The 22,183-nt window shown below is 35.6% G+C and overlaps 1 protein-coding gene across 4 annotated transcripts in view; it reads right to left on the reverse strand.

Moving 5' to 3' along the window:
• CDH12 (cadherin 12) overlaps nucleotides 1-21,973 on the reverse strand; it is a 1,140,321-nt gene extending 1,118,348 nt beyond the window's left edge. For 2 of the 4 annotated variants that reach the window (XM_025388391.1, XM_025388392.1), the window contains exon 1: nucleotides 21,410-21,712. The gene's annotated coding sequence lies outside the window, so the exon portion shown is untranslated. Of the gene's footprint in view, nucleotides 1-21,409 lie in introns of all 4 variants that reach the window. The other 2 variants (XM_025388387.1, XM_025388389.1) reach the window with 2 other exon arrangements.
• Nucleotides 21,974-22,183: the final 210 nt, after the last annotated feature.

Below are 22,183 nucleotides of genomic sequence, written 5' to 3' on the forward strand. Positions count from 1 at the left end.
TTTTGTGACCTTGACATCAAATTTATCTGAGGGACTTGGCACCTTCATATACAGAATGGAAAATGTAGTGCTTGGAAGACTATTGGAGCATTAACTGTGATAATGTACATTAAAGTACTTAGTATAGTACCTTACATAAAGTAAACATTTTAAAACATTAGCCAATATTTTTGTAAGTATTGGGAGGATGGGAGTAATGGTATCACAAGATTGTTCTGTCTCAGCAAAGTTTGAAGTTTAAGAAATTGGCCAGGGCTTTAGATGTCCATTCAGGAATACTGTGAATACAAGTGCTTGTTAAAATTATTAGAGCGTTGATTTTGCTCAGAGAAAATGTATGGGGTGAGAAATGCAGAGAGGTCTGGGAATTAGGTTTATTATCAAAGTGTCAATGAGAGACACCCCTGAAGTAAGCCAGAAAGAAATAGATACACAAGGATAAAGAACTATTTTAAAAGTTTAAATCTAATTATAACACAGATATTCTAAATATATGCATCATATGGGAAGATTTTTTTTAATTACTGTTTATTTTCCTTCAATCTGTAATTCATTTCAGTCTTTGACAAGTAGGTGGTTTTGTGGGAGACCAAGGGCAATTGTGAGAAGAAGCAAACATTTCAATTACCAACAAATGTCTTTGATACAAATATTATATTTGCTCTTCCACTTCAGAGGCCCAATAGTGTCCTTATTAAATCAATGATAATTATCTTTTCACATTTGATGTGCATCTTTAGTGGTATTCAGGTGTTTTAATTTAAATTTTTTAAATGATCATCTTTTTAGTCAGCAAAACTTTCATTTTCAAAATTCACAATTTTCTCTTAAAATATATATTCCCCATGCAAGTGCTCTACACTCAGGGACGAATTTAAGTTTCATATGCCTAATTTTTTTCCTTAGTTTATATAACTGCTTTTCAAGGGTGCCCCAACTAGATATCTAGTGGCTTGAATTGCATTTTAACTTTAGATAGAATCTGGACTTAATGCCACAGCAAACGTAATGTAACCAATAGAATCAATCCAATAAGATCTGGAATCTTTTCTATGTTCTGACAATATCACAATGTGCTGTGCCGCTAGCTCACTGGCTGGAGAAGAGTACAAAGAAAGCAAGGATAAAACTGTATTCATCATAGTCTCTGCAGGCCAGAACACAGTGGTGGCCACACAGTTGAGATTCAGTGAAGATGCCCTACAGCCACCTGTTTTGTGAAATCACTGAGAAGGTTTAAAATGCAAACTATGTAAAATGTTGATGTGAAAGTCATATTACAATTTAAAAAGACACACCTTTTTATTGCTAAATAATTGATACAAACATTGAGTACCTTACTGCTAATTGCATAGCAAAATATTTTCACTTAATTATCAAGAACTTGTGAAATTAGAGTTTTTACAAACTTAGAATATAGAGTTATTTTAGAAAACACAGGAAAACTAGATAATGGTCTCCTTTCTTTATTTATTCGGTGTTTTTAAGTATTTGAAAAGTTCTCTGTTGGAATATGTTCTTTTCTTTTCAGAGCACACAATTGACAAGTTTTTTTTTATAATAATCATAATGTATAATATTGTAATGGTCATTTGATTAAATCAAGATGTATTATATTATACAAGAATTTCATCATCTCTCTTGGAAAATATTTTTCACTGATCAAATAGCCAACATTATAACACATGGTTATTTTCTAAATCAAGCAAAGCCACCAGCAGGAAATAAACTTCCACTAAAAATGGCCACTCTCTATAAGACATGCAACAGTCCTCTTTAGCTTTGTTTTGAACCGAAGGACATGACCCTCCATTAACTCTGCCCTCGCCATTTCCCCATGAGATAGACTAGACAGCATGACTATCAGATGTTTCAGAGAATAATACTTGACCTTCAACAACTGAACACAAAGTGTTTTTGTTGTGTCTATTGCACTTTATAATTGCAAAATTCTTCATTCATTAGCTAAACCTCTTTTCGTCTGGAATAGGTGAGTGTTCAGCATCAGTACCATTTCTGCTGTGCCAGCTAGGAAAGTGAGAAACAGGGTCAAATGGCCTTTTTTCATGTCTTACATTTGACAGCCAGAATGCTGATTTTCAAAGAGCACAGTGGGAAAATAAAATAACTGACTAATTTATAATAATTATAGAGGAGACTGGAAAGAATGACAGGATATTTGCAGAGAGATTTAATGTACTTAATTAATTTGACCTCAACATCAACAGAAAGGTTTGCAAGTAGAGTTCTCCTAGGTATGTAGTATTTAAGGATGTTAATTTCTATGAGCACATTTATTATAAAACGACATTCTCTTTCACTGTGATTTTAAACAGGTATAGTTTAAAAGCTCTCTTTTTCAAACTTATTCCCTTTCAACACAAAGCAAAGAAAAAGCTATGGCTCTGAATAAATGAGGTTACACTCATTTTATGGAAATCACACAGGAGATCAAGTGTCTTGGAAGCTAATTAATTTATTACTAAGATTAAGGGGCATATACTTAGAAATGTACTTACAACATCAATTATTTTCAACTATCTATCATAACAAATTTTACTGGCAAATGTATGTTATTCCAATGGATCATATTTTATACATTACTTTTAACAATAATAGGCCATTTGACTTATACTTCTGAAAAAGGAAAGAAAAGCAAAGGAAAGGAAATAAGGAAGAAAAGAAGAGTGGATAAAAAGGAAAAAAGAGAGGGAGGGGTAGAAAAAAGAGAGAGGAAGGAGAGTAGAGAGGGAGATCAAAAGAGGGGGAGAGAGATAAAAGTAAGTCACTATGGAATATAAGCTTAGCATTTTAGCAAATAAAAACTCGTGAAATGTGCTCATAAAATAAAAAGCCGCCTAGTCTTGTAATAAATTTGCATTTCTATTTAGCAAAATACTGCAATGAGAAGGATTTTGAAGATGTCTCCTGCAAGAATTTGTTAGCCTTTTGTTAAAACTTACAACTCTTTTGGAATACTGGCTATAAACTTATTTGTCATATCATGATTATTTCTATATTAATGTCTACACTCTACTCAAATGGAACATTTTATTTCTGCTTTTTCACAAACTGCTCTGGCCTATTCTATCTTCTTGTTCTCAATTTGCAAAAATATTCTGGAAATGAAAAACAGTCACATTATTGAAAGATTTGTAAAATACGGAAAACTAGGATATCCTAAAGGAAATATTGCAGATGGGAAAGAGTATTGTTATATTGCTATTTCAAATGTGTCCTCCATCACCATTTTCTTGGGCAGTTAATTATCTTTTGAACAGTCTTCCACTTTTAGGGTAAAAAATAGAAGTAAACATTCATTTTTATTCTTTGAATGGGGGCTAGATCAAGGAGAATAATCTTACTAATAAGAAGATGGGTTTATTTAGTGATTATTCATTAGTCATGATTATCTCTCTGTGAATCTTAGAATTTTTCTATGGTATTATTTTACCAGTAACCTATTTCTGACAAGGGAATTGTATTTTCACTCAGCATTAAAATCCTCCACTAACAAACGATTAATCTCACCTTCCTGTATTCTACATTTATTTATTTCTCACTCATCCAAAGTCAACTGTGAATCTGGGCAAATCTCCAGAAAGCTGTCCTCAATGTGATGGCTCATCAGTTCCAAAATCATCTCCTGTTTCCACACTTGGCATGGCCCTGGGAGGAGGGCTGGACAATAAAGAGCCAGCAATTAACTTCTCCTTCAGGGAAGTGATTGTTCCATTGTGTCATTTTCACTTAGTAAACTAAGTTAGAGGCCAGCTAACTTCAATGATGTTGGAAACTACAATCTTCCTTTGTACCCAGAAAGAGAGGCTGAGCTATTGTTCATCTGTGTCAATGTCTGCATAGGAAGAGCATGGTATTAATTCTTTTCTTCACAACCAGTTACATGAAGGGTGATCTATGGGATATAAAATTTCAAATAGTGCAAGAGGATTTGGACCAGGAATTGATGCCTAGTCTAAAAAGAAATAATTATGCAACACTAGGCACAGAAAACCTGGTTTTTGGTTTTTTTTGTTTGTTTGTTTTTTGTTTTGTTTTGTTTTGTTTTGTTTTGAGATAGAGTCTCACTCTGTTGTCCAGGCTGAAGTGTAGTGATGCAATCTCAGCTCACCATAACCTCTTCCTCCTGGGTTCAAGTGATTCTCCTTCCTCAGCCTCCTGAGTAGCTAGGACTATAGGCATGTGCTACCATGCTCAGCTAATTATTATTATTATTATTATTATTATTATTATTATTATTTGTATTTTATGTAGAGACAGAGTTTCACTATGTTGGCCAGGTTGGTCTCAAACTCCTGACCTCGTGATCCACCCTCCTTGGTCTCTCAAAGTGCTGGGATTACAGACGTGAGCCACCGCGCCCGGCCAGTCCTGGTGCTTATTAAGTGGCTTTTTATGTTTTAAACTCCAATCTCTCTACATAACATGAACAAAATTTTTACTCAAATGGCTCTTTTCCACTGAGTGGAAGAAAGCTCTGTAAACTAACAATTGTGATGGGGTGTTTTGAATTCAGGTGTTTATTAAAAAAAAAAATATTAAACAAAGTTGTAAGTTTCCTGTTATAAAAGTGCCCAGTTCCATTACAGAAAATTCTGAGAACTAAGGGTAACCATGTAAATAAAGTGATCCCTACGATGCGTACTGTAACTATTCCCACCATGTCCTTGGGAAATTCAAGGGTGTGACCAATCCAGAATTCCTGCTTTCATTAATTTTCCTAAATTTCTTACCTGAATTTCTTTAGTGCCAATGGAACTATCATTTAATGAGATATATGAATTGGAGCTAAAGAAGAATATCATTTAAAGTCTTATGTAGACATGAACTTTGTTCTTTTCAATACTATACACATAATGCTTAGAACAGAGTGTGACAGTAAATATTGATTTAATGACCTAATATATAAGTGAAAGAAAGACACAAAAAATAATATGATCTTGGGACATCAAATTCACTATAAAAAATCCCAAATAGGCAGGTATGGTGGCTCATGTCTGTAATCCCAGCACTTTGGGAGGCTGAGGCAGGAGGATCGCTTGAGCTCAGGAGTTCGAGACCAGCCTGGGCAACATATTAGATCCTGTTTCTACAAACAAACAAACAAACAAAAAATTAGCTGGGTGTGGTCCCAGTTCCTCTGAGGGCTGAAGCAGGAGGATTGCTTGAGCCTAGCAGGTTGAAGCTGCAGTGAGCCATGATCTTGCAAGTACACTCCAGCCTGGGCAACAGGGCAAGATGCTGTCTCAAAAATAAAAATAAAATAAAATAATCCTAAATACATAAAGAAAAAATCGTATAATTAAAAAAATGTTATTAGGCCCTTCAGACTATTGCCATATATCAGAAAAACAATTTGTATTACACAGAAACATATGTGAAATCACCAGTAGGTTGTTGACATTTTAGCCATGTAAAAATATGTTATTATGAAGAGAGTAAAGGATCACATCATACCTTTCAATGCACATTCTGGATAAATTGAAGTATTGAACATTTTATCACATGTTGCTTTATATTATAGCTTGACTTATACTAGACCATGAAATTAAAACAGGCTGATTAAATATAATTAGATACCAAACATTAAATAGAATTTACATGGAAACTACACTTAGCTATTGAGTCATCATAGGATTCTACGGTAGGTAGAAGCATAATTTTGCTATTTCTTTGATGTGGAAGTCAAACAGTTCAAAGAAGTGTGTTTGGAAGCCAGCGTGAAAAGGAATAGACCTACTGCTCTGTCCTATATCAACTTGGTGAAACGGGTAGCATACTTCATAGATTCCTCTACCCTGTGGTTGCCGATTGAGAGTTGACCAGAAGTGCAATTTGAGCACAATTTGAAGGCAAAAGTGAAAAAGCAACCATTGTGCTCCAAGGTCATTGTAGAGAGATATTTGATGGAAAGATCCAGCGGGGGACAAGCAGGCCCAGCTTGTCCTTGCTCTGCCATGTTCTTCATTCAGTTCTTAACCCTGATGACAGCCATGCTGACAAACAGCAACCTTAAGCACTCATCTCTATTTCTTTGGCTGTAGACCCACAGAAGCAGTCGTTCAAAGGGGGCAACAGCTTCTTATAGGCCTCTTCATGAGCAACCTGTTATGGTCCCACCACCTCAGTGGCTGAATGTGCTTGGATTCCCAGATTCTCTTGCCAACTTTGACTGGTTCACCTGCACCTGTGCTTCAGGCAGCAAAGAGAGTGGCTTATTCTCTCTGATCCTCAGCCTCCACTTTCCAGATTGTCACTTCCCCAGCTTACGACTCATTTGTGTAAGTCATTCTAAAATTGAATCTCTTGTTCTCATAAAATTTAGAATGGGCTCTATTTCCATGACTGCAGCATAACTAATAAAACTGAATCACTGGTTAATTTTATTAATATTGAAAGAACAATAACAACACCTCCATTAAAGGCAGGCAAAGGGGGATTTACCTAAAGGTAATATACATTTCTTAAAATGGATGTGTGTGTGTGTGTGTGTGTGTGTGTGTGTGTGTGTGTATTTTGAGATGAGCTCTCACTCTGTTGCCAGGCTGGAGTGCAGTGGCATGATCTCGGCTCACTACAACCTCTGCCTCCTGGGCTCAAGGGATCCTCTCTCCTACCTCAGCCTCCTGAGTAGCTAGGACCACAGACACATGTCACAATGCCAGGCTAATTTTTGTATTTTAATAGAGATGTGATTTCATCATGTTATCCAGGCTGGCCGTGAACTTTTGGCTCAAGCAATCCACCCACCTTGGCCTCCCAAAGCACTGGGATTACAGGCATGAGCCACTGTGCCCAGCCTTAAAATGTATAGATTAGCCTTTTAGGCAAGTTTGTTACTTAAGATAAAAGTTTTTGTTATTGGTAGTGTCGGTGTTTTTGTTAACAGGATTATGTCTACTCAATATCATTTGGAAGTTTCTTTATTCTTTCTATTGCTTTCTTGATGTATCATAGATTTTTTTGTAGGACAAGAGTTAGAAAAATTAAGGGGTTAAATATCATGCTACAACAAAAGGGGTTAAATATAATACTACAATAAAATAGATGAAAATATTTACAATTTATTTAAATGGATATAATTCTTATACTTCATAAATATTTAAATATTTCTTATATCTGTACATGTGTATACATGTGTGTCTCTATGCTAGTTTACAGTTGAAATTACTTGTTTTTATTTTTATTTTTAATTTTAATTTTAATTTTTTTTTTTCAGATGGAGTTTCGCTCTTGTTGCCCAGGCTGACTGGAGTGCAGTGGCACGATCTTGGCTCACTGCAACCTCCGCCTCCTGGGTTCAAGCAATTCTTCTGCCTCAGCCTCCCGAGTAGCTGGGAATACAGGAATCCACAATCATGTCTGGCTAATTTTTTGTATTTTTAGTAGAGATAAGGTTTCACCATGTTGACCAGGCTGGTCTTGAACTCCTGACTCATGTGATCCTCCCACCTTGGTCTCCCAAAGTGCTGGGATTACAGGCATCAGACACCATGCCCAGCCAACACTTGAAATTACTTATACCCTTGGCAGTTTATAAACTCCAATTTGCTTTAAGTCAATTTAACTGCAAACTCAGAAACACATAAGTAGACACTTGTTTGTACACATGCTTCTATATATGCACAACCACAATTTCATTGTAGTTTGTAAATTGCTGAACATTTTAAAGCATAAAGGGTAAAGTATCTAAATATTAGATGCAAAAAGAATGGTAGGCAGAGGTAATTTTACCTCCATCACCACTGAGGAGTCTTTATAAACAATAAGTTAAAACTCTGATTTTAATTTGTCAAATGCAATTGAAACCACAAAATTACAGTCACACACAAACCAGAACAAACTAAGTACTGCGGATGCTGCAGATGTTTCATTTTGCAGTTTTAAAATTCAACTACATTTTTCTTGTTATAAACAAATATGTAAGATGACTTTTTAAAATCTTTTTCTTTTTTGTTTTTGTTTGTTTGTTTGAGAGAGAGTCTCACTCTATCACCCAGGCTGGAGTGCAGTGGTGCCATCTTGGCTCATTGCAACCTCCACCTCCAGGTTCAAGCGATTCCCCTGCTTCAGCCTCCGGAATAGCTGGGACTACAGGCGCAAGCCACCACACCCGGCTAATTTTTTCTTTTTAATATTTTCAGTAGAGATGAGGTTTCACCGTTTTGGCCAGGATGGTCTTGATCTCCTGACCTTGTGATCTACCCACCTTGGTCTCCCAAAGTGCTGGGATTACAGGCATGAAATGAATGCATGCATACTCATGCTAATAAATGCTTGGGTATGCTTATATCACACTAAAGTCGCATAAATAACTCTGGCATAATACAGCGATTTATATACATTATATAATATATTTATATAAATGCTGTAAATATAATATGCTATATTATAATATACATTATACATAATATAATCTGTTTACAGATGTATAGCAAATGCTTACTATACATTAGTCTGTTAGACACCATTCTCATCTCTTGAAACATATGAGCACACAAGACATAAAGATCCCCCTTCTCCAAGTGTTTATATTCCAGAAAGGAGAGGTGGAAGTAAATAATAAATGTAATATAAGAAAATAAAAACGTAGACTAGGATAGGGAAATTGTATTATAGAGTTTTATACAATTTTATACAATCGTATAAACAGTTTTATATAGTTTGCATATTAAATACAGAGGATAGCCCTCATAGAGAAGGGGGATTTAAACAGAAGCTTGAAGGTAATTAGCCAAGTAGGTGGCTGGTAATCAGCATCCCAGTCAGAGGGAATGGCTAGCAAAGGAGGGAGTAAACCTCCTAAGCTCCAGGAAAAACAACAAGAGTTGGACAGAGCTGCAAAAGAACAAGGAGAAGGACGTGGGGAGAACAGATCAGAAATAGAATGAGGCGACACAGACTACACAGACCCTTGGTACTTCCTCTAAGGTAAATTGGGAACTACCAGACAGGTGACATGATCTGCCATATTTTAAAAGGATAACATTTTCTCTTGAGGCTAATCTTTGGAGAACTGGAAGCAGTAATCTGGATAAGCAGTTACTACTACTGGAGTCATGATGACAAGAGAGCAACAGATGAAAATTGGTAGAATCCTACACATACTTTGGATGTAGAGACAACAGGATCTCCTGGCAAACTAGATATGCAATGTGAGTGAAATAGAGGACATAAAAGGGCTTGATTGAGAGATTTCACCTTGAGTAATTGGAAGGATGGAGTTAATATTGACAGACATCGTGAAATCTGAGCATAGAATATTTGTGAGTGAAGACCTATAATTCATTTTGGACATGTGAATTTGGAATGTCTATTAGATATCAAAGGAGATATGCCAAAAAAGCAGTTGAGTATAGGAGATTAGATTTTGGGAGAGCTGAGCTGGGAAATATATATTTGGGAGTTTTCAGCATATGGTGTTTAAAACTATGAAGTTGGATGAGATCACTAAGGGCGTGGGTGTAGATAGACAGGAGAAAACTAATGCTGCTCCAACACTGTGGGGAGAACAGAAGAAACTAGCAACTGGAACTGAGAAGGAATAGCTAATGAGGCAAAAGGTAAAACCAAAGTCATGTGGGCATCTGAAAATCCAACTTTAAGAATTGTGTTGAGGAGGAGGGAATAATTAACTGAGCCAAATAAACATTATGTAAATTGTATACAAAGAGTAGTCTATACTTATGCATTTATGAGTCAGCAGGAAATTTTTGGAAGAATACTTAGGAAACTACTGGTTTGAGCAATTGTCTTGTGGAAGTGAGATGGCAGGTGACTGGAAAGGGAGATGAAGTGTTCAACACATTCAGCTATAACCACATGGTTCTACATGCATCACATGCATAAAATATGAAAATATGCTTAAAATAACAATAATCATGTAGCTATCAAAAAATACTTGAGATGACAACAGAACAGGTGAAAACCACAGATTATATTTGAAAACATTTTTTAAATGAAAAGCAATCCTCATAATAGCATCCATGGAACTAGTACTGTCATGGAACCCCAAATCAAATTCTGTTAGTCATGACTGGGACTAAACTTTACTTCCACATGATTTCTTTTAAAATGCAAACATGTTACCTGAAATGCATAATGTTAAATATGCAATCTCAAAAGTGTTTTAAATGGAATACAGCTAAAATTATACATGCATAGACAGCTAAGAAAAAACTGTATGCAACGTAAGGGAAAAATCAAAGTTCTTAGACTCTGTAAACATGAATGACAGTAGGTTGCAGAGCCTGAGAGGAGGGATTTATGATCCAATACATGGCTGCCCATGAAAGACATGGCCCATTAGAGTGTTGTGCAAGAGAGTTTATTGCAAGAGAGTTACGGAGACAAAAAATAGTCAAGAACCAGAGCTTACCAGAGTAAATAATGAGGAATGGGGTAATAACCAAAGATTTCTTGGTGTTGTAGGCCAGGAGTACATGGTTAGTCAGGATAAAGACAAGGTATCATTACTGTGGTAAGTTACAAGGTATGAGTTCACTCTAGAATGAAAGATGAAATCCCATAGTAAAATTGAAAATGTTAAATTACTTGGATTTTTCAGTGTGAGATCAGAGTTAATAATGAAACTATTTCCAGAAACAAAGTAAGTTTGGGAAATAGAGGCTATGAGAGGTTTTAATATTGTGCAATTAGTCATCAAAAAACAATCAAACTTAATTTTACCATGGTAATACTCCCTAATGCAGTTTTCTAAATCTATTTTAAACAACAAGCAATAAGCCAAAGGAAAAGTAAGAGAATGCCCTTATACATGTTGTAACTGTGTTTACTTTTCTGTTTCTATCAGAGTAAAGGCAGGTGCATTTTTTTTGGTTTGTTTTTGTAAAGTGAATTTGGTTGTACTTTTTCAAATTGAAATTATCTTATTTTCATAGAGTTTGAAACTTTTCTGGGCATTAAAGAATAGAAAAGTAAATGCATTTACAAAAATTTGTTAAATAACCATTAATGAATATATCTTGGCACTGTGTTAAAGTTATTAATCATAGCTTTGTGACTGGGAAGCAAAATATAATAATTTTTCAGGGTAGCTCTCTATGAATCCACAATACTGGGGACGTCTTCCCCAATTCTATCTGTGAAAACATTCATAACTTACCAGTTCTCCATGGTGACATAAACTAATGGACCATCTTTAAATAAATTCACTAAGAGATCCAGAATATAGCACAATGTTCTTTTTCTCTGTAGTACTGTGAAATTAGCATCAAACACAGAAGCATTCCCTATTCTTTACCTCCCCCATGGTTGTCATCTCTACACTGTAAATCATAGAGCCAGAAAAAATGAAGTTGTTTCCCTCCTGTCATTCATATTTCATAGCTTCCTCTATCGTGTGAAAGTATTTCATTTTTAGGAAGGATTAATGCCAAAAGAGTTTATTACCTTCTATCAGAAACATTTAGCTAGCTTTAGAGATCTCACTGAAGAAGTTGTTCTTAACATTTGTGGGGTGTGTGTGTGTGTGTGTGTGTGTGTATGCATACACATGGGTAATAAACATGAAATGTGAAGGCACTGCAAAAATGTTTTGAAAGATATTTAAAATACATTTCCAGTGCATTTTCTTTATTTTCATGACTGCTTACCATAGACACATGCTTCTAGAGAGTACAGAATTAAAAAGAAAACAGACATCTAAAGAAAGCAATTATCATGTTGGCACTGTAAAGCAGGTTTTTTGGCTGTTTGGTAAGACATTTATAAGAAATATGACTTTTAAAAAAGTTATGAGCACATTCTGTGTCCACCAGCTTTGTCTCACTGTGTAGGGCTGTCTCTGTGTGCCTGTTTTTGTATTAATGCATGAGGAAATGGGGGTAACTGAGAAATGGGAGTATACTTGTAAGGATGCTTATTTGTATACAATCTGCCCATGGTTTTTCCATCCTTCATCAATAAAAAAAAGAGAAAATGCCTGTCATTCTGTTCCAGAAGATGTCCAGATGAACTGTGAATAAGCAACTGTTATTCTCACAAGAAAATTGACTGAAATTTCATACTGGGTAAAAAATAATTTATCTGCAGTTATCATACACAGAGCTTCATGGAGTTACACATTAAGGTTTCCTATAATAACTTGGAAATCTACAGGAACAAGGGTAGGGGCTTCACTCATTATTTGGATGTGAAAACATGACCCACATGAATGTTAGAGATAATGGGCAACTTAGCACACTCCAAATCAAACAGCTTCATGATCCATCATTAACCTAAGTGAGCCTTCACTTTGTTGAAGCAGCCCTCTAAATGAATAGGTCATTGCCTGCTTAAAAACTCAAAGATCTGTTAATATTCCAAGAAGTTAGAGTCTATTAGATCAGACAACCTGCGCATGTACAAAATTGTAGGCACACTGGATAGCTAACATCCTTTAGTGTATACATAAATATTTTAAAGGATATTCTTTGATACTTGATTTAAACAGGGAACACTGCATGTGTGACATTATTCTGCATGAATGTGCATATGTGTCAAGTTCAAAGTAAAAGAAAAGAATCTGTAGAGAGATACTCCGCAAGAGGAAGTAAGTTTCCACTCTAAGCTGACTTTCATAATGCAATTAAATCCATTAGAGAGAATGGAATTTCAAATACTGTTCAAATTAAGGCAGTGCAGTTAGAAGCAGCAGCAATTCAGGAAGAATTAGCAATGCCCTTCTGAAGAGAGCTACTGAATTAAACCTCGGAGGGCTTTAAGATTAAGTCATTTAATTGCTACTTTAGGAGCTGCAGACAGTGCACAGAGTTGAGTCCAGGTGTTAATACTGATTCTCCTCTGTTCTCTTCAGATAACGAAACTGAATCTTAGAGCCAATTAAGGCAAACTTGAAAGGCCTTCTTCCCCCTTTTCAGTATGTTCCGAGTGTTTTGTTTTAATTGTAGACAACATGGGAAATTGAGCACATTATACATAGTGAGATATTATTAAATCTTGAGTTGAAAAGATAACCAATACTCATCCATATTATTTTGCCCTAAATTGCAAAAACTTGTTTTTTGTAGAATGACACTCATATTGTGTTTATTTTATTCCCCTAATCATTTTCACCTGAGAACACAGTTGCTGTGCCAAATACTAACACTAATAGCATGACCAGTTAATGATTAGTACATTTATAGGCCAAGGTAAATGCATGAATAAATTATAATAGAAAGTTCTATAATTCACAAGTGTGTCTTACACCCATCCCTCAATATATCCGCTTTTAACATATTATGATGTAAATTGCTCAAACTCCTTTAATATACATATGTTTAGGTGAATTTATGCACTCTTATCCATTCCTTCATTTATTCATTCACCAAACAAAAGTGATTGAGGGCTGCTATGTGCCCGTCACTATTATAGGACTTTCCTCATGGGACTTGCATTTTACACTGAAAAACAAACAGTGTAATTCAACATCATATAATATGAAGTAAGTCCTATTTTATAAAATGAAGTTGGATAAAGGTAGAGATGATTCTTCTGCAGAAGAAAGTGCTACTTTCAGACAATTGTTAGAGAACATCACTCTGATGTAATGACAATTAAACCAAGATTTACATGAAATAAAGGGGGATGCTGGGTGTGTGCCAAGGCCTTGTAGCACTGTTGAACTTGATGTAATGAGAAAGGAAATGGAGGGGCTTGACCAGATATGGTTTTTTTTGGTTTTTTTTTTTTTTTTTTTTTTGAGATGGAGTCTCGCTGTGTTACCCGGGCTGGAGTACAGTGGCCGGATCTTAGCTCACTACAAGCTCCGCCTCCTGGGTTTTTACGCCATTCTCCTGCCTCAGCCTCCCGAGTAGCTGGGACTACAGGCGCCCGCCACCTCGCCCCGCTAGTTTTTTGTATTTTTAGTCGAGACGGGGTTTCACCGTGTTCGCCAGGATGGTCTCGATCTCCTGACCTCGTGATCCGCCCGTCTCGGCCTCCCAAAGTGCTGGGATTACAGGCTTGAGCCACCGCGCCCGGCCCAGATATTGGTTTTAAGCCACGTGAAGTACTTTGATACTATATCTGAGGGTGTACATCTGGCTACTGTGTAATGAGTTGGGGTCAGGGAGAAGGGAGAGTGTAAAAGTAGAAGCAGAAATATCTGTTTAAAGACTAGTGCACAGTCCAGATGTGAGACAATAGTGTCTGGAGCGAAGGTGACTGTGGTGTAGGAAGTGAAGTTACTGGATGGAAGTTACTGGGTTTTTGAAGTTACTGGGTTGAAGACGTATTTAGAGAAGGAAGTCAGGAAGCAGTAGAATTGATATTGTACCACATGTGGGTGGAAGGGAGAGGAGCAAGGTCTCAGAAATGACCCTTAGGTCTTAAGAAATTGGATGCATAATTATGTTATTTACTTAGATAAAGAAGATTAGAAAAATGGGTATATTTTGGTTGTGGTAAAGAGGAGCAGAAATGAAAAGTTTGGTTTTGAACAAGTTGAGTTTCAAGTGACTGTTAGATGCCTAGATAGAAATATTGAGCAGGCATTCTGAATTGAAGTCAGCAGAGGCTTAGAAGTAAAGGCATAGATTTGGAAATAGGCATCCAGATGGCATTTAAACCCATGCTACTTGATGCAATTACCCCTTCAGTGATTCTCTAGATAGAGAGATGAGTGGGCCTGTGATGGTGCCCTGGGATGCTCTGATAGATGTATTTACAGGTCAAAAGACACAGAGAACTCAGAAAAAGAGAATAAGAAGAAGCACTCAGTGATGACAGAATAAAACCAGAAACTAATTTTTAAAAAAGCACATGAAAGAATTTATGTGAAAGAAATCATCTAAACATTAGAATTACTGGATTTTGAATTTTGATGGATACTGTCAAATTTACCTCCCCAAAGATTCTACATTTTACAATCCAGCCAAAACTCTATGAGATAGGTCTGTGCTTTTGTGATATTTTGTGTGTTTTAAATAAGTATGACCTTCATTTTTGTTTTTAAAAAGTAACACCTGCTTGACAATATCCCTATCTGGATGTGTGTGTAAACCTCTGGGCCAGGGCAGATCACATGCCATATATATTCATTTATACCTCTTTCCCTCATCACTACTGGTGTTACATAATTGTAAGCATATAAAAATTAGTTGTCCAGCACACCAACATGGCACAAGTATACATATGTAACAAACCTGCACGTTATGCACATGTACCCTAGAACTTAAAGTATAATAATAAAAAATAATAAAAAAATAATAAAAAATTGTCAACAAAATGTAAAATGCTGAGATTTGAGTATATTAAAGACAATCTTTTAAATACTGCTGTTAAAATTTATACTGTTAATGTTTAATATAAATAGGAATTTGCCCTATGTGTTAGATTACTTGACACAACTACAATTCCTTCCAATGACATTCTCAACAACAGTTCTTATACTGGGCTTCCTTCTATTAGGATCTTATATTGGTGAACTTCCTCTAGTAGGTGTTAGAGCACAAATACTGGATAGTTATTAATATAACTGGATTTCTCACGATAAGACACTCTTTTACTTCAGAAATTTATTCGAGGTTTTCCATTCTTACCTAAGTAAACATATAACTTTAAGCCTTACCAAGAGCTTGTTTTGCACTTTTCACTCACTATCATTTCCTAGTAATTAGGAAAGAGTAGAGTTTCAGTAAAATCTTGCTTTAAAATCTGCCTGTAATCACTTCCCTTAAAATAATGGCAACCCTTCATGGAAATATTGACTCAGAAAGTTGCAGGAAGACACTTCATTTGGATATATTGTTATCTGCTGTTACTTCAATCATTCCTACATTCTTTACTCAGAAATAGTTTTAAATACATCATTTCATTTAGTGCTGATGATAGCACCCCAAAATATATTTTCTCTGGTAGAATGGAGACTATTACTGTTAATTTCCTCTAGTTTTCAACATTTACTGAGCATTACATTTAAAACAATTTTAAAACTCTTTCCATTACATTTAAAAATACTATTTTTGATCATTTAATTAGTATCACATTTTGGTTGATTATTTCCTATTAATCCTTTTCTGAATAAACATTGAACTGCCAGATAAAATTATGATTTTTAAAAAATACTGTATCACTGGCATTATTAAAATTAATGACATTTTCTAATTGTATCCTTCATCTATTCTCCAGATATTATAAATTTTCATGTTCACTAAAACTTTAATCCATCATTTAATTCCCTTTTACTGTATGTATATGTATGATCAGCTTCTTTCTTTCTTTTCTTCTTCTTTTTTTTTTTTTTTTGAGACAGAGTCTTGCTCTGTCGCCCAGGCTAGGTGCAATGGTGCGATCTCAGCTCACTGCAACCTCCGCCTCCTGGGTTCAAGTGATTCTCCTGTCTCAGCCTCCTGAGTAGCGGGGATTACAGGAGTGCGCCACCAAGCCTGGTGATCAGCCTTTTTTTAATGATTTCTATTTTATCTGTTCATGTGCTCAAGTCTCTATAAAAAAAATACTACAAACTTCCCTTCATTCTGTACTTACTCTCTAATTACCTCCTGTTGTCTCTTTACTTGACATGTCAACCTTTTCAAATATGATGACAAAAGTTTCATCACAATGTAAACTTACTAATTTTTCATTCCAGGAATATCCATGTCTGTCCATTGAAAGTATTCTTTTTTTAACCTTCCAGTGATTGTTTTATCTACTTAATCAATGACTGATACTGTCACTGTTTTTTAGTGATTACTCTACATTTCATCTTACCTAATGTGATGTCAGATTAATAACCTATTCTTTCTTTCAAATAACGTAACCATCTTGCAAGACTTTATCCCCTAATTTTGTTATTCTTGGCCAGTATTTTGGTTCATTTATGTAGCTCGATAAATTTTTAATATTATTGTTCATACATGATCGAAGTTTGTTAGCCACACCCGCATGGTCACCATTTTCTTTGCTTCTCAGTCCTTCTTGCATCTCAGATCTTCTGTCTGGGATCATTTTCCTTCTTGAAGCATATTGGTTAGATAGTTTATCAGGGAGGGACGCCGGTGATTTTGTTTGTTTGAAAATGTCTCTACTTTTGAAAGAGAATTTCTTCAGTGTATAACTCTAGCTTGGCTATTATTTTATTGGAGTTAAAATGGAATTATGTGTACACATTTCTGGTCTCTCCTTGTTGTCACTAAGAATTCTGATTCAGTCTAATTGTTATATTTTGTAGATAATCTGTCTTTTTCCCCCCATTTTGGAAATCTTTATTTTCTGTATTGTACTTTTTTGTATGCTGTACATAAGTGTGGATTTTTTTTCTCACCATATCATATCACGTTTAGGATATACGGTGCTTCTTCAGAGTGAGGACTCACATTTCATCAAAAAATTGGTTTTTTTTAGACGAGTCACTTGAGAACCCCTTTTACCCCAACTTGACAAAGTTCAGCATGTAACAAATCGCAGACACTACGTATTTTCTTCTAACCCCGTGTGCCAGCTCTAGCTATAGTTACCCTCTACAAATCTAGCTTAGAGATGAGGAAGGTTAAAAAGAGAAAGACCTGACCATGATGAGTGTTATCTGTGGGGTAATATCCAACTAAATTAACAGAATAACTCAAGGATCAAAAAGTTCAATAACTTTTCCTAAATTGCTCATGGAATAATCCTCAAATTATGGCTTCAAATAATTGTCTGACTCAAGTTTTGAACTTTCCACATCATCATGTAGACAGTGCATCAGGTCTCTCATCTTTGTACATGGGGGAATTTTTTTTGTATGTTATAATAATTTTACAGGAAATTGGAATTATAGAACCTTTTGATTTTATGGTGCACTGGTTATATTCAACCATACTTGTATTTAGCATCCTGCTTTGCCAGTAAGTCTAAATACACAACCTATGTCCTAATGCTTGACTATATATTTGGACTTGGAACCAAGCATGCATCATTCAGCCATTTGAACACATAGTAAAAACAATACATTTTAAGAGGCAAGAGTAACATATATCCATTTGAACACATAGATTTAGGGAATAATACGTAAGTTCTATATTTCCCTAATGGGTATCAGTGTACAGATTTGAGTCTTATTTTTTCTCAGTAGAATCTTCACAAATATATGCATGAGTGTTTATATTTTAAGAAGAATTTTACATTGTTCAAGAAACACATATCTTATATTCAAAGTAATATAAATCCATTTGTAGAGAAATGGCTTAAATATTCACGGAGCAAGGGTAATGGAAGAAAACTAATGTGAAAAAAATACCTGAAGCATAATGAAGATTTAATTTATCCCTTAATACCATCAGCTATAACATGATAGACACAAATCTGAATACAGCTAAATTTATAAGACTGGTAAACATATGCCTTGTTTTCAATAATTTAACAGGTGCTTACTAAATGAAGTGAAAATTAATAATTGAGTAAATGAATGATTGAATTCTTAAAGCATTTATCTATAATCTCATAAAAGGAGATTATGTAGAGTTCATCTGCTATTTTAGAACAATCATAACTCTCAGTCTGTTGTAAAAATGTTATTTACTCCATTTTATTAATCATCTTCTGATGAGATGCTTAAAAACAACTTTGAGTAGCTACTATTGATATTCTATACAGGCAGCATAGTACACATTCATACACACACATTTTCCTTTTGAAGTTTGGTTATGATATATTACCCTTCTAGCATAGTAAGTCAGGAAAAAAACTGCAACTGTCTTAAAGCTGAAAGTTAAAATGCTTTTAAAAGCTATGAGTTTAAATCGTTCAATTATTATGCATTAGCAGAACAAAAAGCTCCCAGTAAAAATAATACATTTTCAATTATTTAATGATTAAATGTATTTTGGGGTACTATTTAACCCTATTCATAAAAATAAAACACAATATTTGTTAAACAGGAAGGATATTTTCCACCTATAATTTAACATAAATAGGGATATCAATTGGTACTAGATTATAAGCAAAATGTTCTCTATTGATGTTGTAATGATCACATGATAATTTATGACATAGTTACTTTTAAAACGGCAATAATTTGCTAGAAGATGAACAGGATAATATCTTACTTTAAATGAGACATCTGTAATCACTCTTTCCCTTTGGAAGTATGAAGAAATTTACAACAGAGTCTGCTAGTAGGTCATTTTATTACCCAAGCCCTTCGATTTTATATTTTTACGTGAAAACATGGCTCACTTTTAAAGAGAGCCATCACTCTATGAATCTTCCTATCATGGCAAGACTGATTTGATGTTCATCACAATGCATTTTAAAAGGCAAGAGTGACATATATCCTTATTAATCTCATAATGATAAAGGATTGATTTCAACCTATATCCCAAACTGTTACATGAAATAGGCTCTGCCAAAATATCAGGTTCCAAAGATGCTCAATTTAAGGAGATCAGTTTTACGCTCCATCCTCAAAGGATAGAGTCATATGAGGTGTAAGTATGTCACGTGAGGCATTAAGAGAAATGTTCTTTCTCATAAACTAAACGCTGTGCTGTAGTAAGAACTTAATACATATCGTTCTGCACGCGGAACAAGCGACTCACACTCCCTCCACCCCCGCCCCGACAATAATGCAGCTTTCTGTTTTTTGTAGGAATTATCTAAAATGGTCACATCACTAAGCAGATCAGTGAGAGGAGTGAGTAGAAAAGAAAAAAGCACTTGTGGTTTAAAAACTTTCCCCTACTGCTTGGAAATGGCACACCTCAGTAGAAGTTAAAAACACAGGAAGCAGAGATTTACTGAACACCACAGAAAATCAAAAATATATTTTTTTAATGGGGAAGGAGATTAACAATGACGGGGTTAATCTTGGAAGTTAGTCTCTGAAGTAAGAGTTATTAATTAGGAGAAAAATATGTTATGTTCTAGAATTAGATTTTCAAGTTAATAGGAAACCTCTTTTTACTTCAGTCCTTTTCATGGAAGGTGGAGAAACAGTTTCTAAATCTTATTGCTGAATAACTTGATGTATCAGTTAAATTACTTAAAGGGAAGCCCCTATTTTGCATGTGGCTATCCACTCAATAACTCCAAAACAATGTGTCAATCACCTGTTCATGGTTTAGGCAAAGTAACCATCTACCTTTCAATTCTGAAGAGACATTCTGCTAGAATCATGGAAACATTTATAATAAAAACTTATTCGGCTGAATTCCCCGCTAGACATAATAATAAAAATATATAAGATGATATTTTAAACTGTCTTGGATAATTTAATGATGAAGTGCTGCCACTGAATGATGAGGTTCAGTATTTCTTGACAGCTGTGTGTCTGGACATTATTTTGTAACCTTACAACTGCTCAGGTATACAGTGAAGACCAAACTAATAGCTCCTTGGCATGGTTGAATTTTTCCTGTTTTTGTCATGTATAGTGTAATTTAAAACTGTAAACACATTTTCAGAATCTACTCTATTTAAATGTTTTCCCCCTCAGTATGTAAGGTAATTTTCTAGCTGAGCAGTTTGTGAATGAGCTTCAAAATACTCGATGAGAAATTGAGAATCATGAAATGGTCGCAGAATCAGCCAAAAGTATGTCAGTTCCCTCTCCAGAGAGTACAGAGAAATGTGACTATAAGAGATATCAAGTATTCTCAAGTACAGAGGTTCTAAATACACTGTGGTCCTGATGTAGCAAAAAACAAACAATGATGTTAAAAACATAAGAAAATACTTATAAAATGCTGAAGATCTTTTTTGAAAAATGATTTGCCATTATGTCCTATATCACACATATTTCCTCCTTGTTAAATGTATCACCAAATGATTAATAACCTTAAAATAATTTGGAAATGCATATTATATAACCCACAGCAGATCTGGTAATCTATCTCTTTCATTTGTCCCAGATTACTTTTGTGGTAGGAAACTCAGATGGCTGAACCATGAGAGGCAGGCCATTAAAACATTTAAATGGTTTTACAGTGGCATTTTTTAAATGAAGAATGAAGTATATAAATTTCAGCGTCAGTGGAGAAATGAGTGAGGGGGGTCGGTATTTCTGGAAGCTCTTTGAAAATAAAGCATTCATTATTTTGTTGTAAAAATCAGATATCTATAAAGCCATTTATAAAATAACTAGTTGGATATCTAACGCATCTACTTATTTTCATTGGAAAATTTAGCCATGCCAAGACGCATTTGCGGTTAAAACATTTCTTTCCCTCCTCTTTTCATGTAACCTCTCACGCTCTGAGGACCAGACTTGTTTAGAACTTACCGAAGTTTCCTAAAGCAAAACCACGCACAAGCTCCTAATTCAGCTGCCAGATCTGTGTGCAGCTTCGTTCAGCTTCTCACTACGCTAGGCATCACTTTATTAATCATGTATGAATTTCTGTGTATGCACCCTGAAGCTATCGCACACACGCGATGCAATCTCAATCAAAAACGGAAGCCTTACCTGATGGCAGAAAAGGCAGTTGCAGGAGCAGCAGCAGGGACGGCCGCAGCAGGGTGCCAACAGCCCAGCCTTGCGCGGAAGGTGAGACCCTTCTCTCCTGTTTCCCCTTTCCAAATCACTGTGCCAGCACACTGCTTTGCATTTTGTCCCTTTTCATTCACAGAAGGTTCTCCAGGCCGGGCAGCCAGTAGACACCACTTTGTTCCTGGAAGAGGCTGCCTCTCTTCTCAGAAACGCCTGGACCCCTCTCCGTGGCTCCCTCCACATTTACCCTTCAGATCAATAATGCTTTCGGAGCGGCTGGAGCTCAACTGCAGCGGCGAGCGGCGAGCCAATGGGGGCCCAGGATTCCCTCCTGTCATCTCCCCGCCCTCAAAACAAAACACAGCGTGCCTTTGACACATCATTGAGTTGTGAAAAGTAATTGAATCCTATATTTGAAATGTATCTTGTTTGTTCTTTTTCCCCCCTAGCGTTCATTGTAGAATGCTTTGAATGAATCCGAGGACTCCTTAGCTCTCAGAAGACTCATTAAAGGAGCTAGCGGAGAGTGAAGATTAGGCGCTGAGAAAGGGATAGCACCTGGGTTAGCATCTGAAGCTTTGCTTTTTAAATGCTTGAGGTCTATCGCATATCAGAGAACTGTCAACTGGGAGGAAAAAGTCGTGAGTTCTATTAGTCTTTCCGCCACTAAGTCGCTTGAGTCTTTTATTTTGTGAATCAAGACAATTAATTACGTTTACCTGGAAGCTGTTTCATTGTTTAATTGTCTAA

This window comes from Theropithecus gelada, chromosome 6 (genome assembly GCF_003255815.1).
Source record: "Theropithecus gelada isolate Dixy chromosome 6, Tgel_1.0, whole genome shotgun sequence".
Lineage (NCBI taxonomy): Eukaryota > Metazoa > Chordata > Mammalia > Primates > Cercopithecidae > Theropithecus > Theropithecus gelada.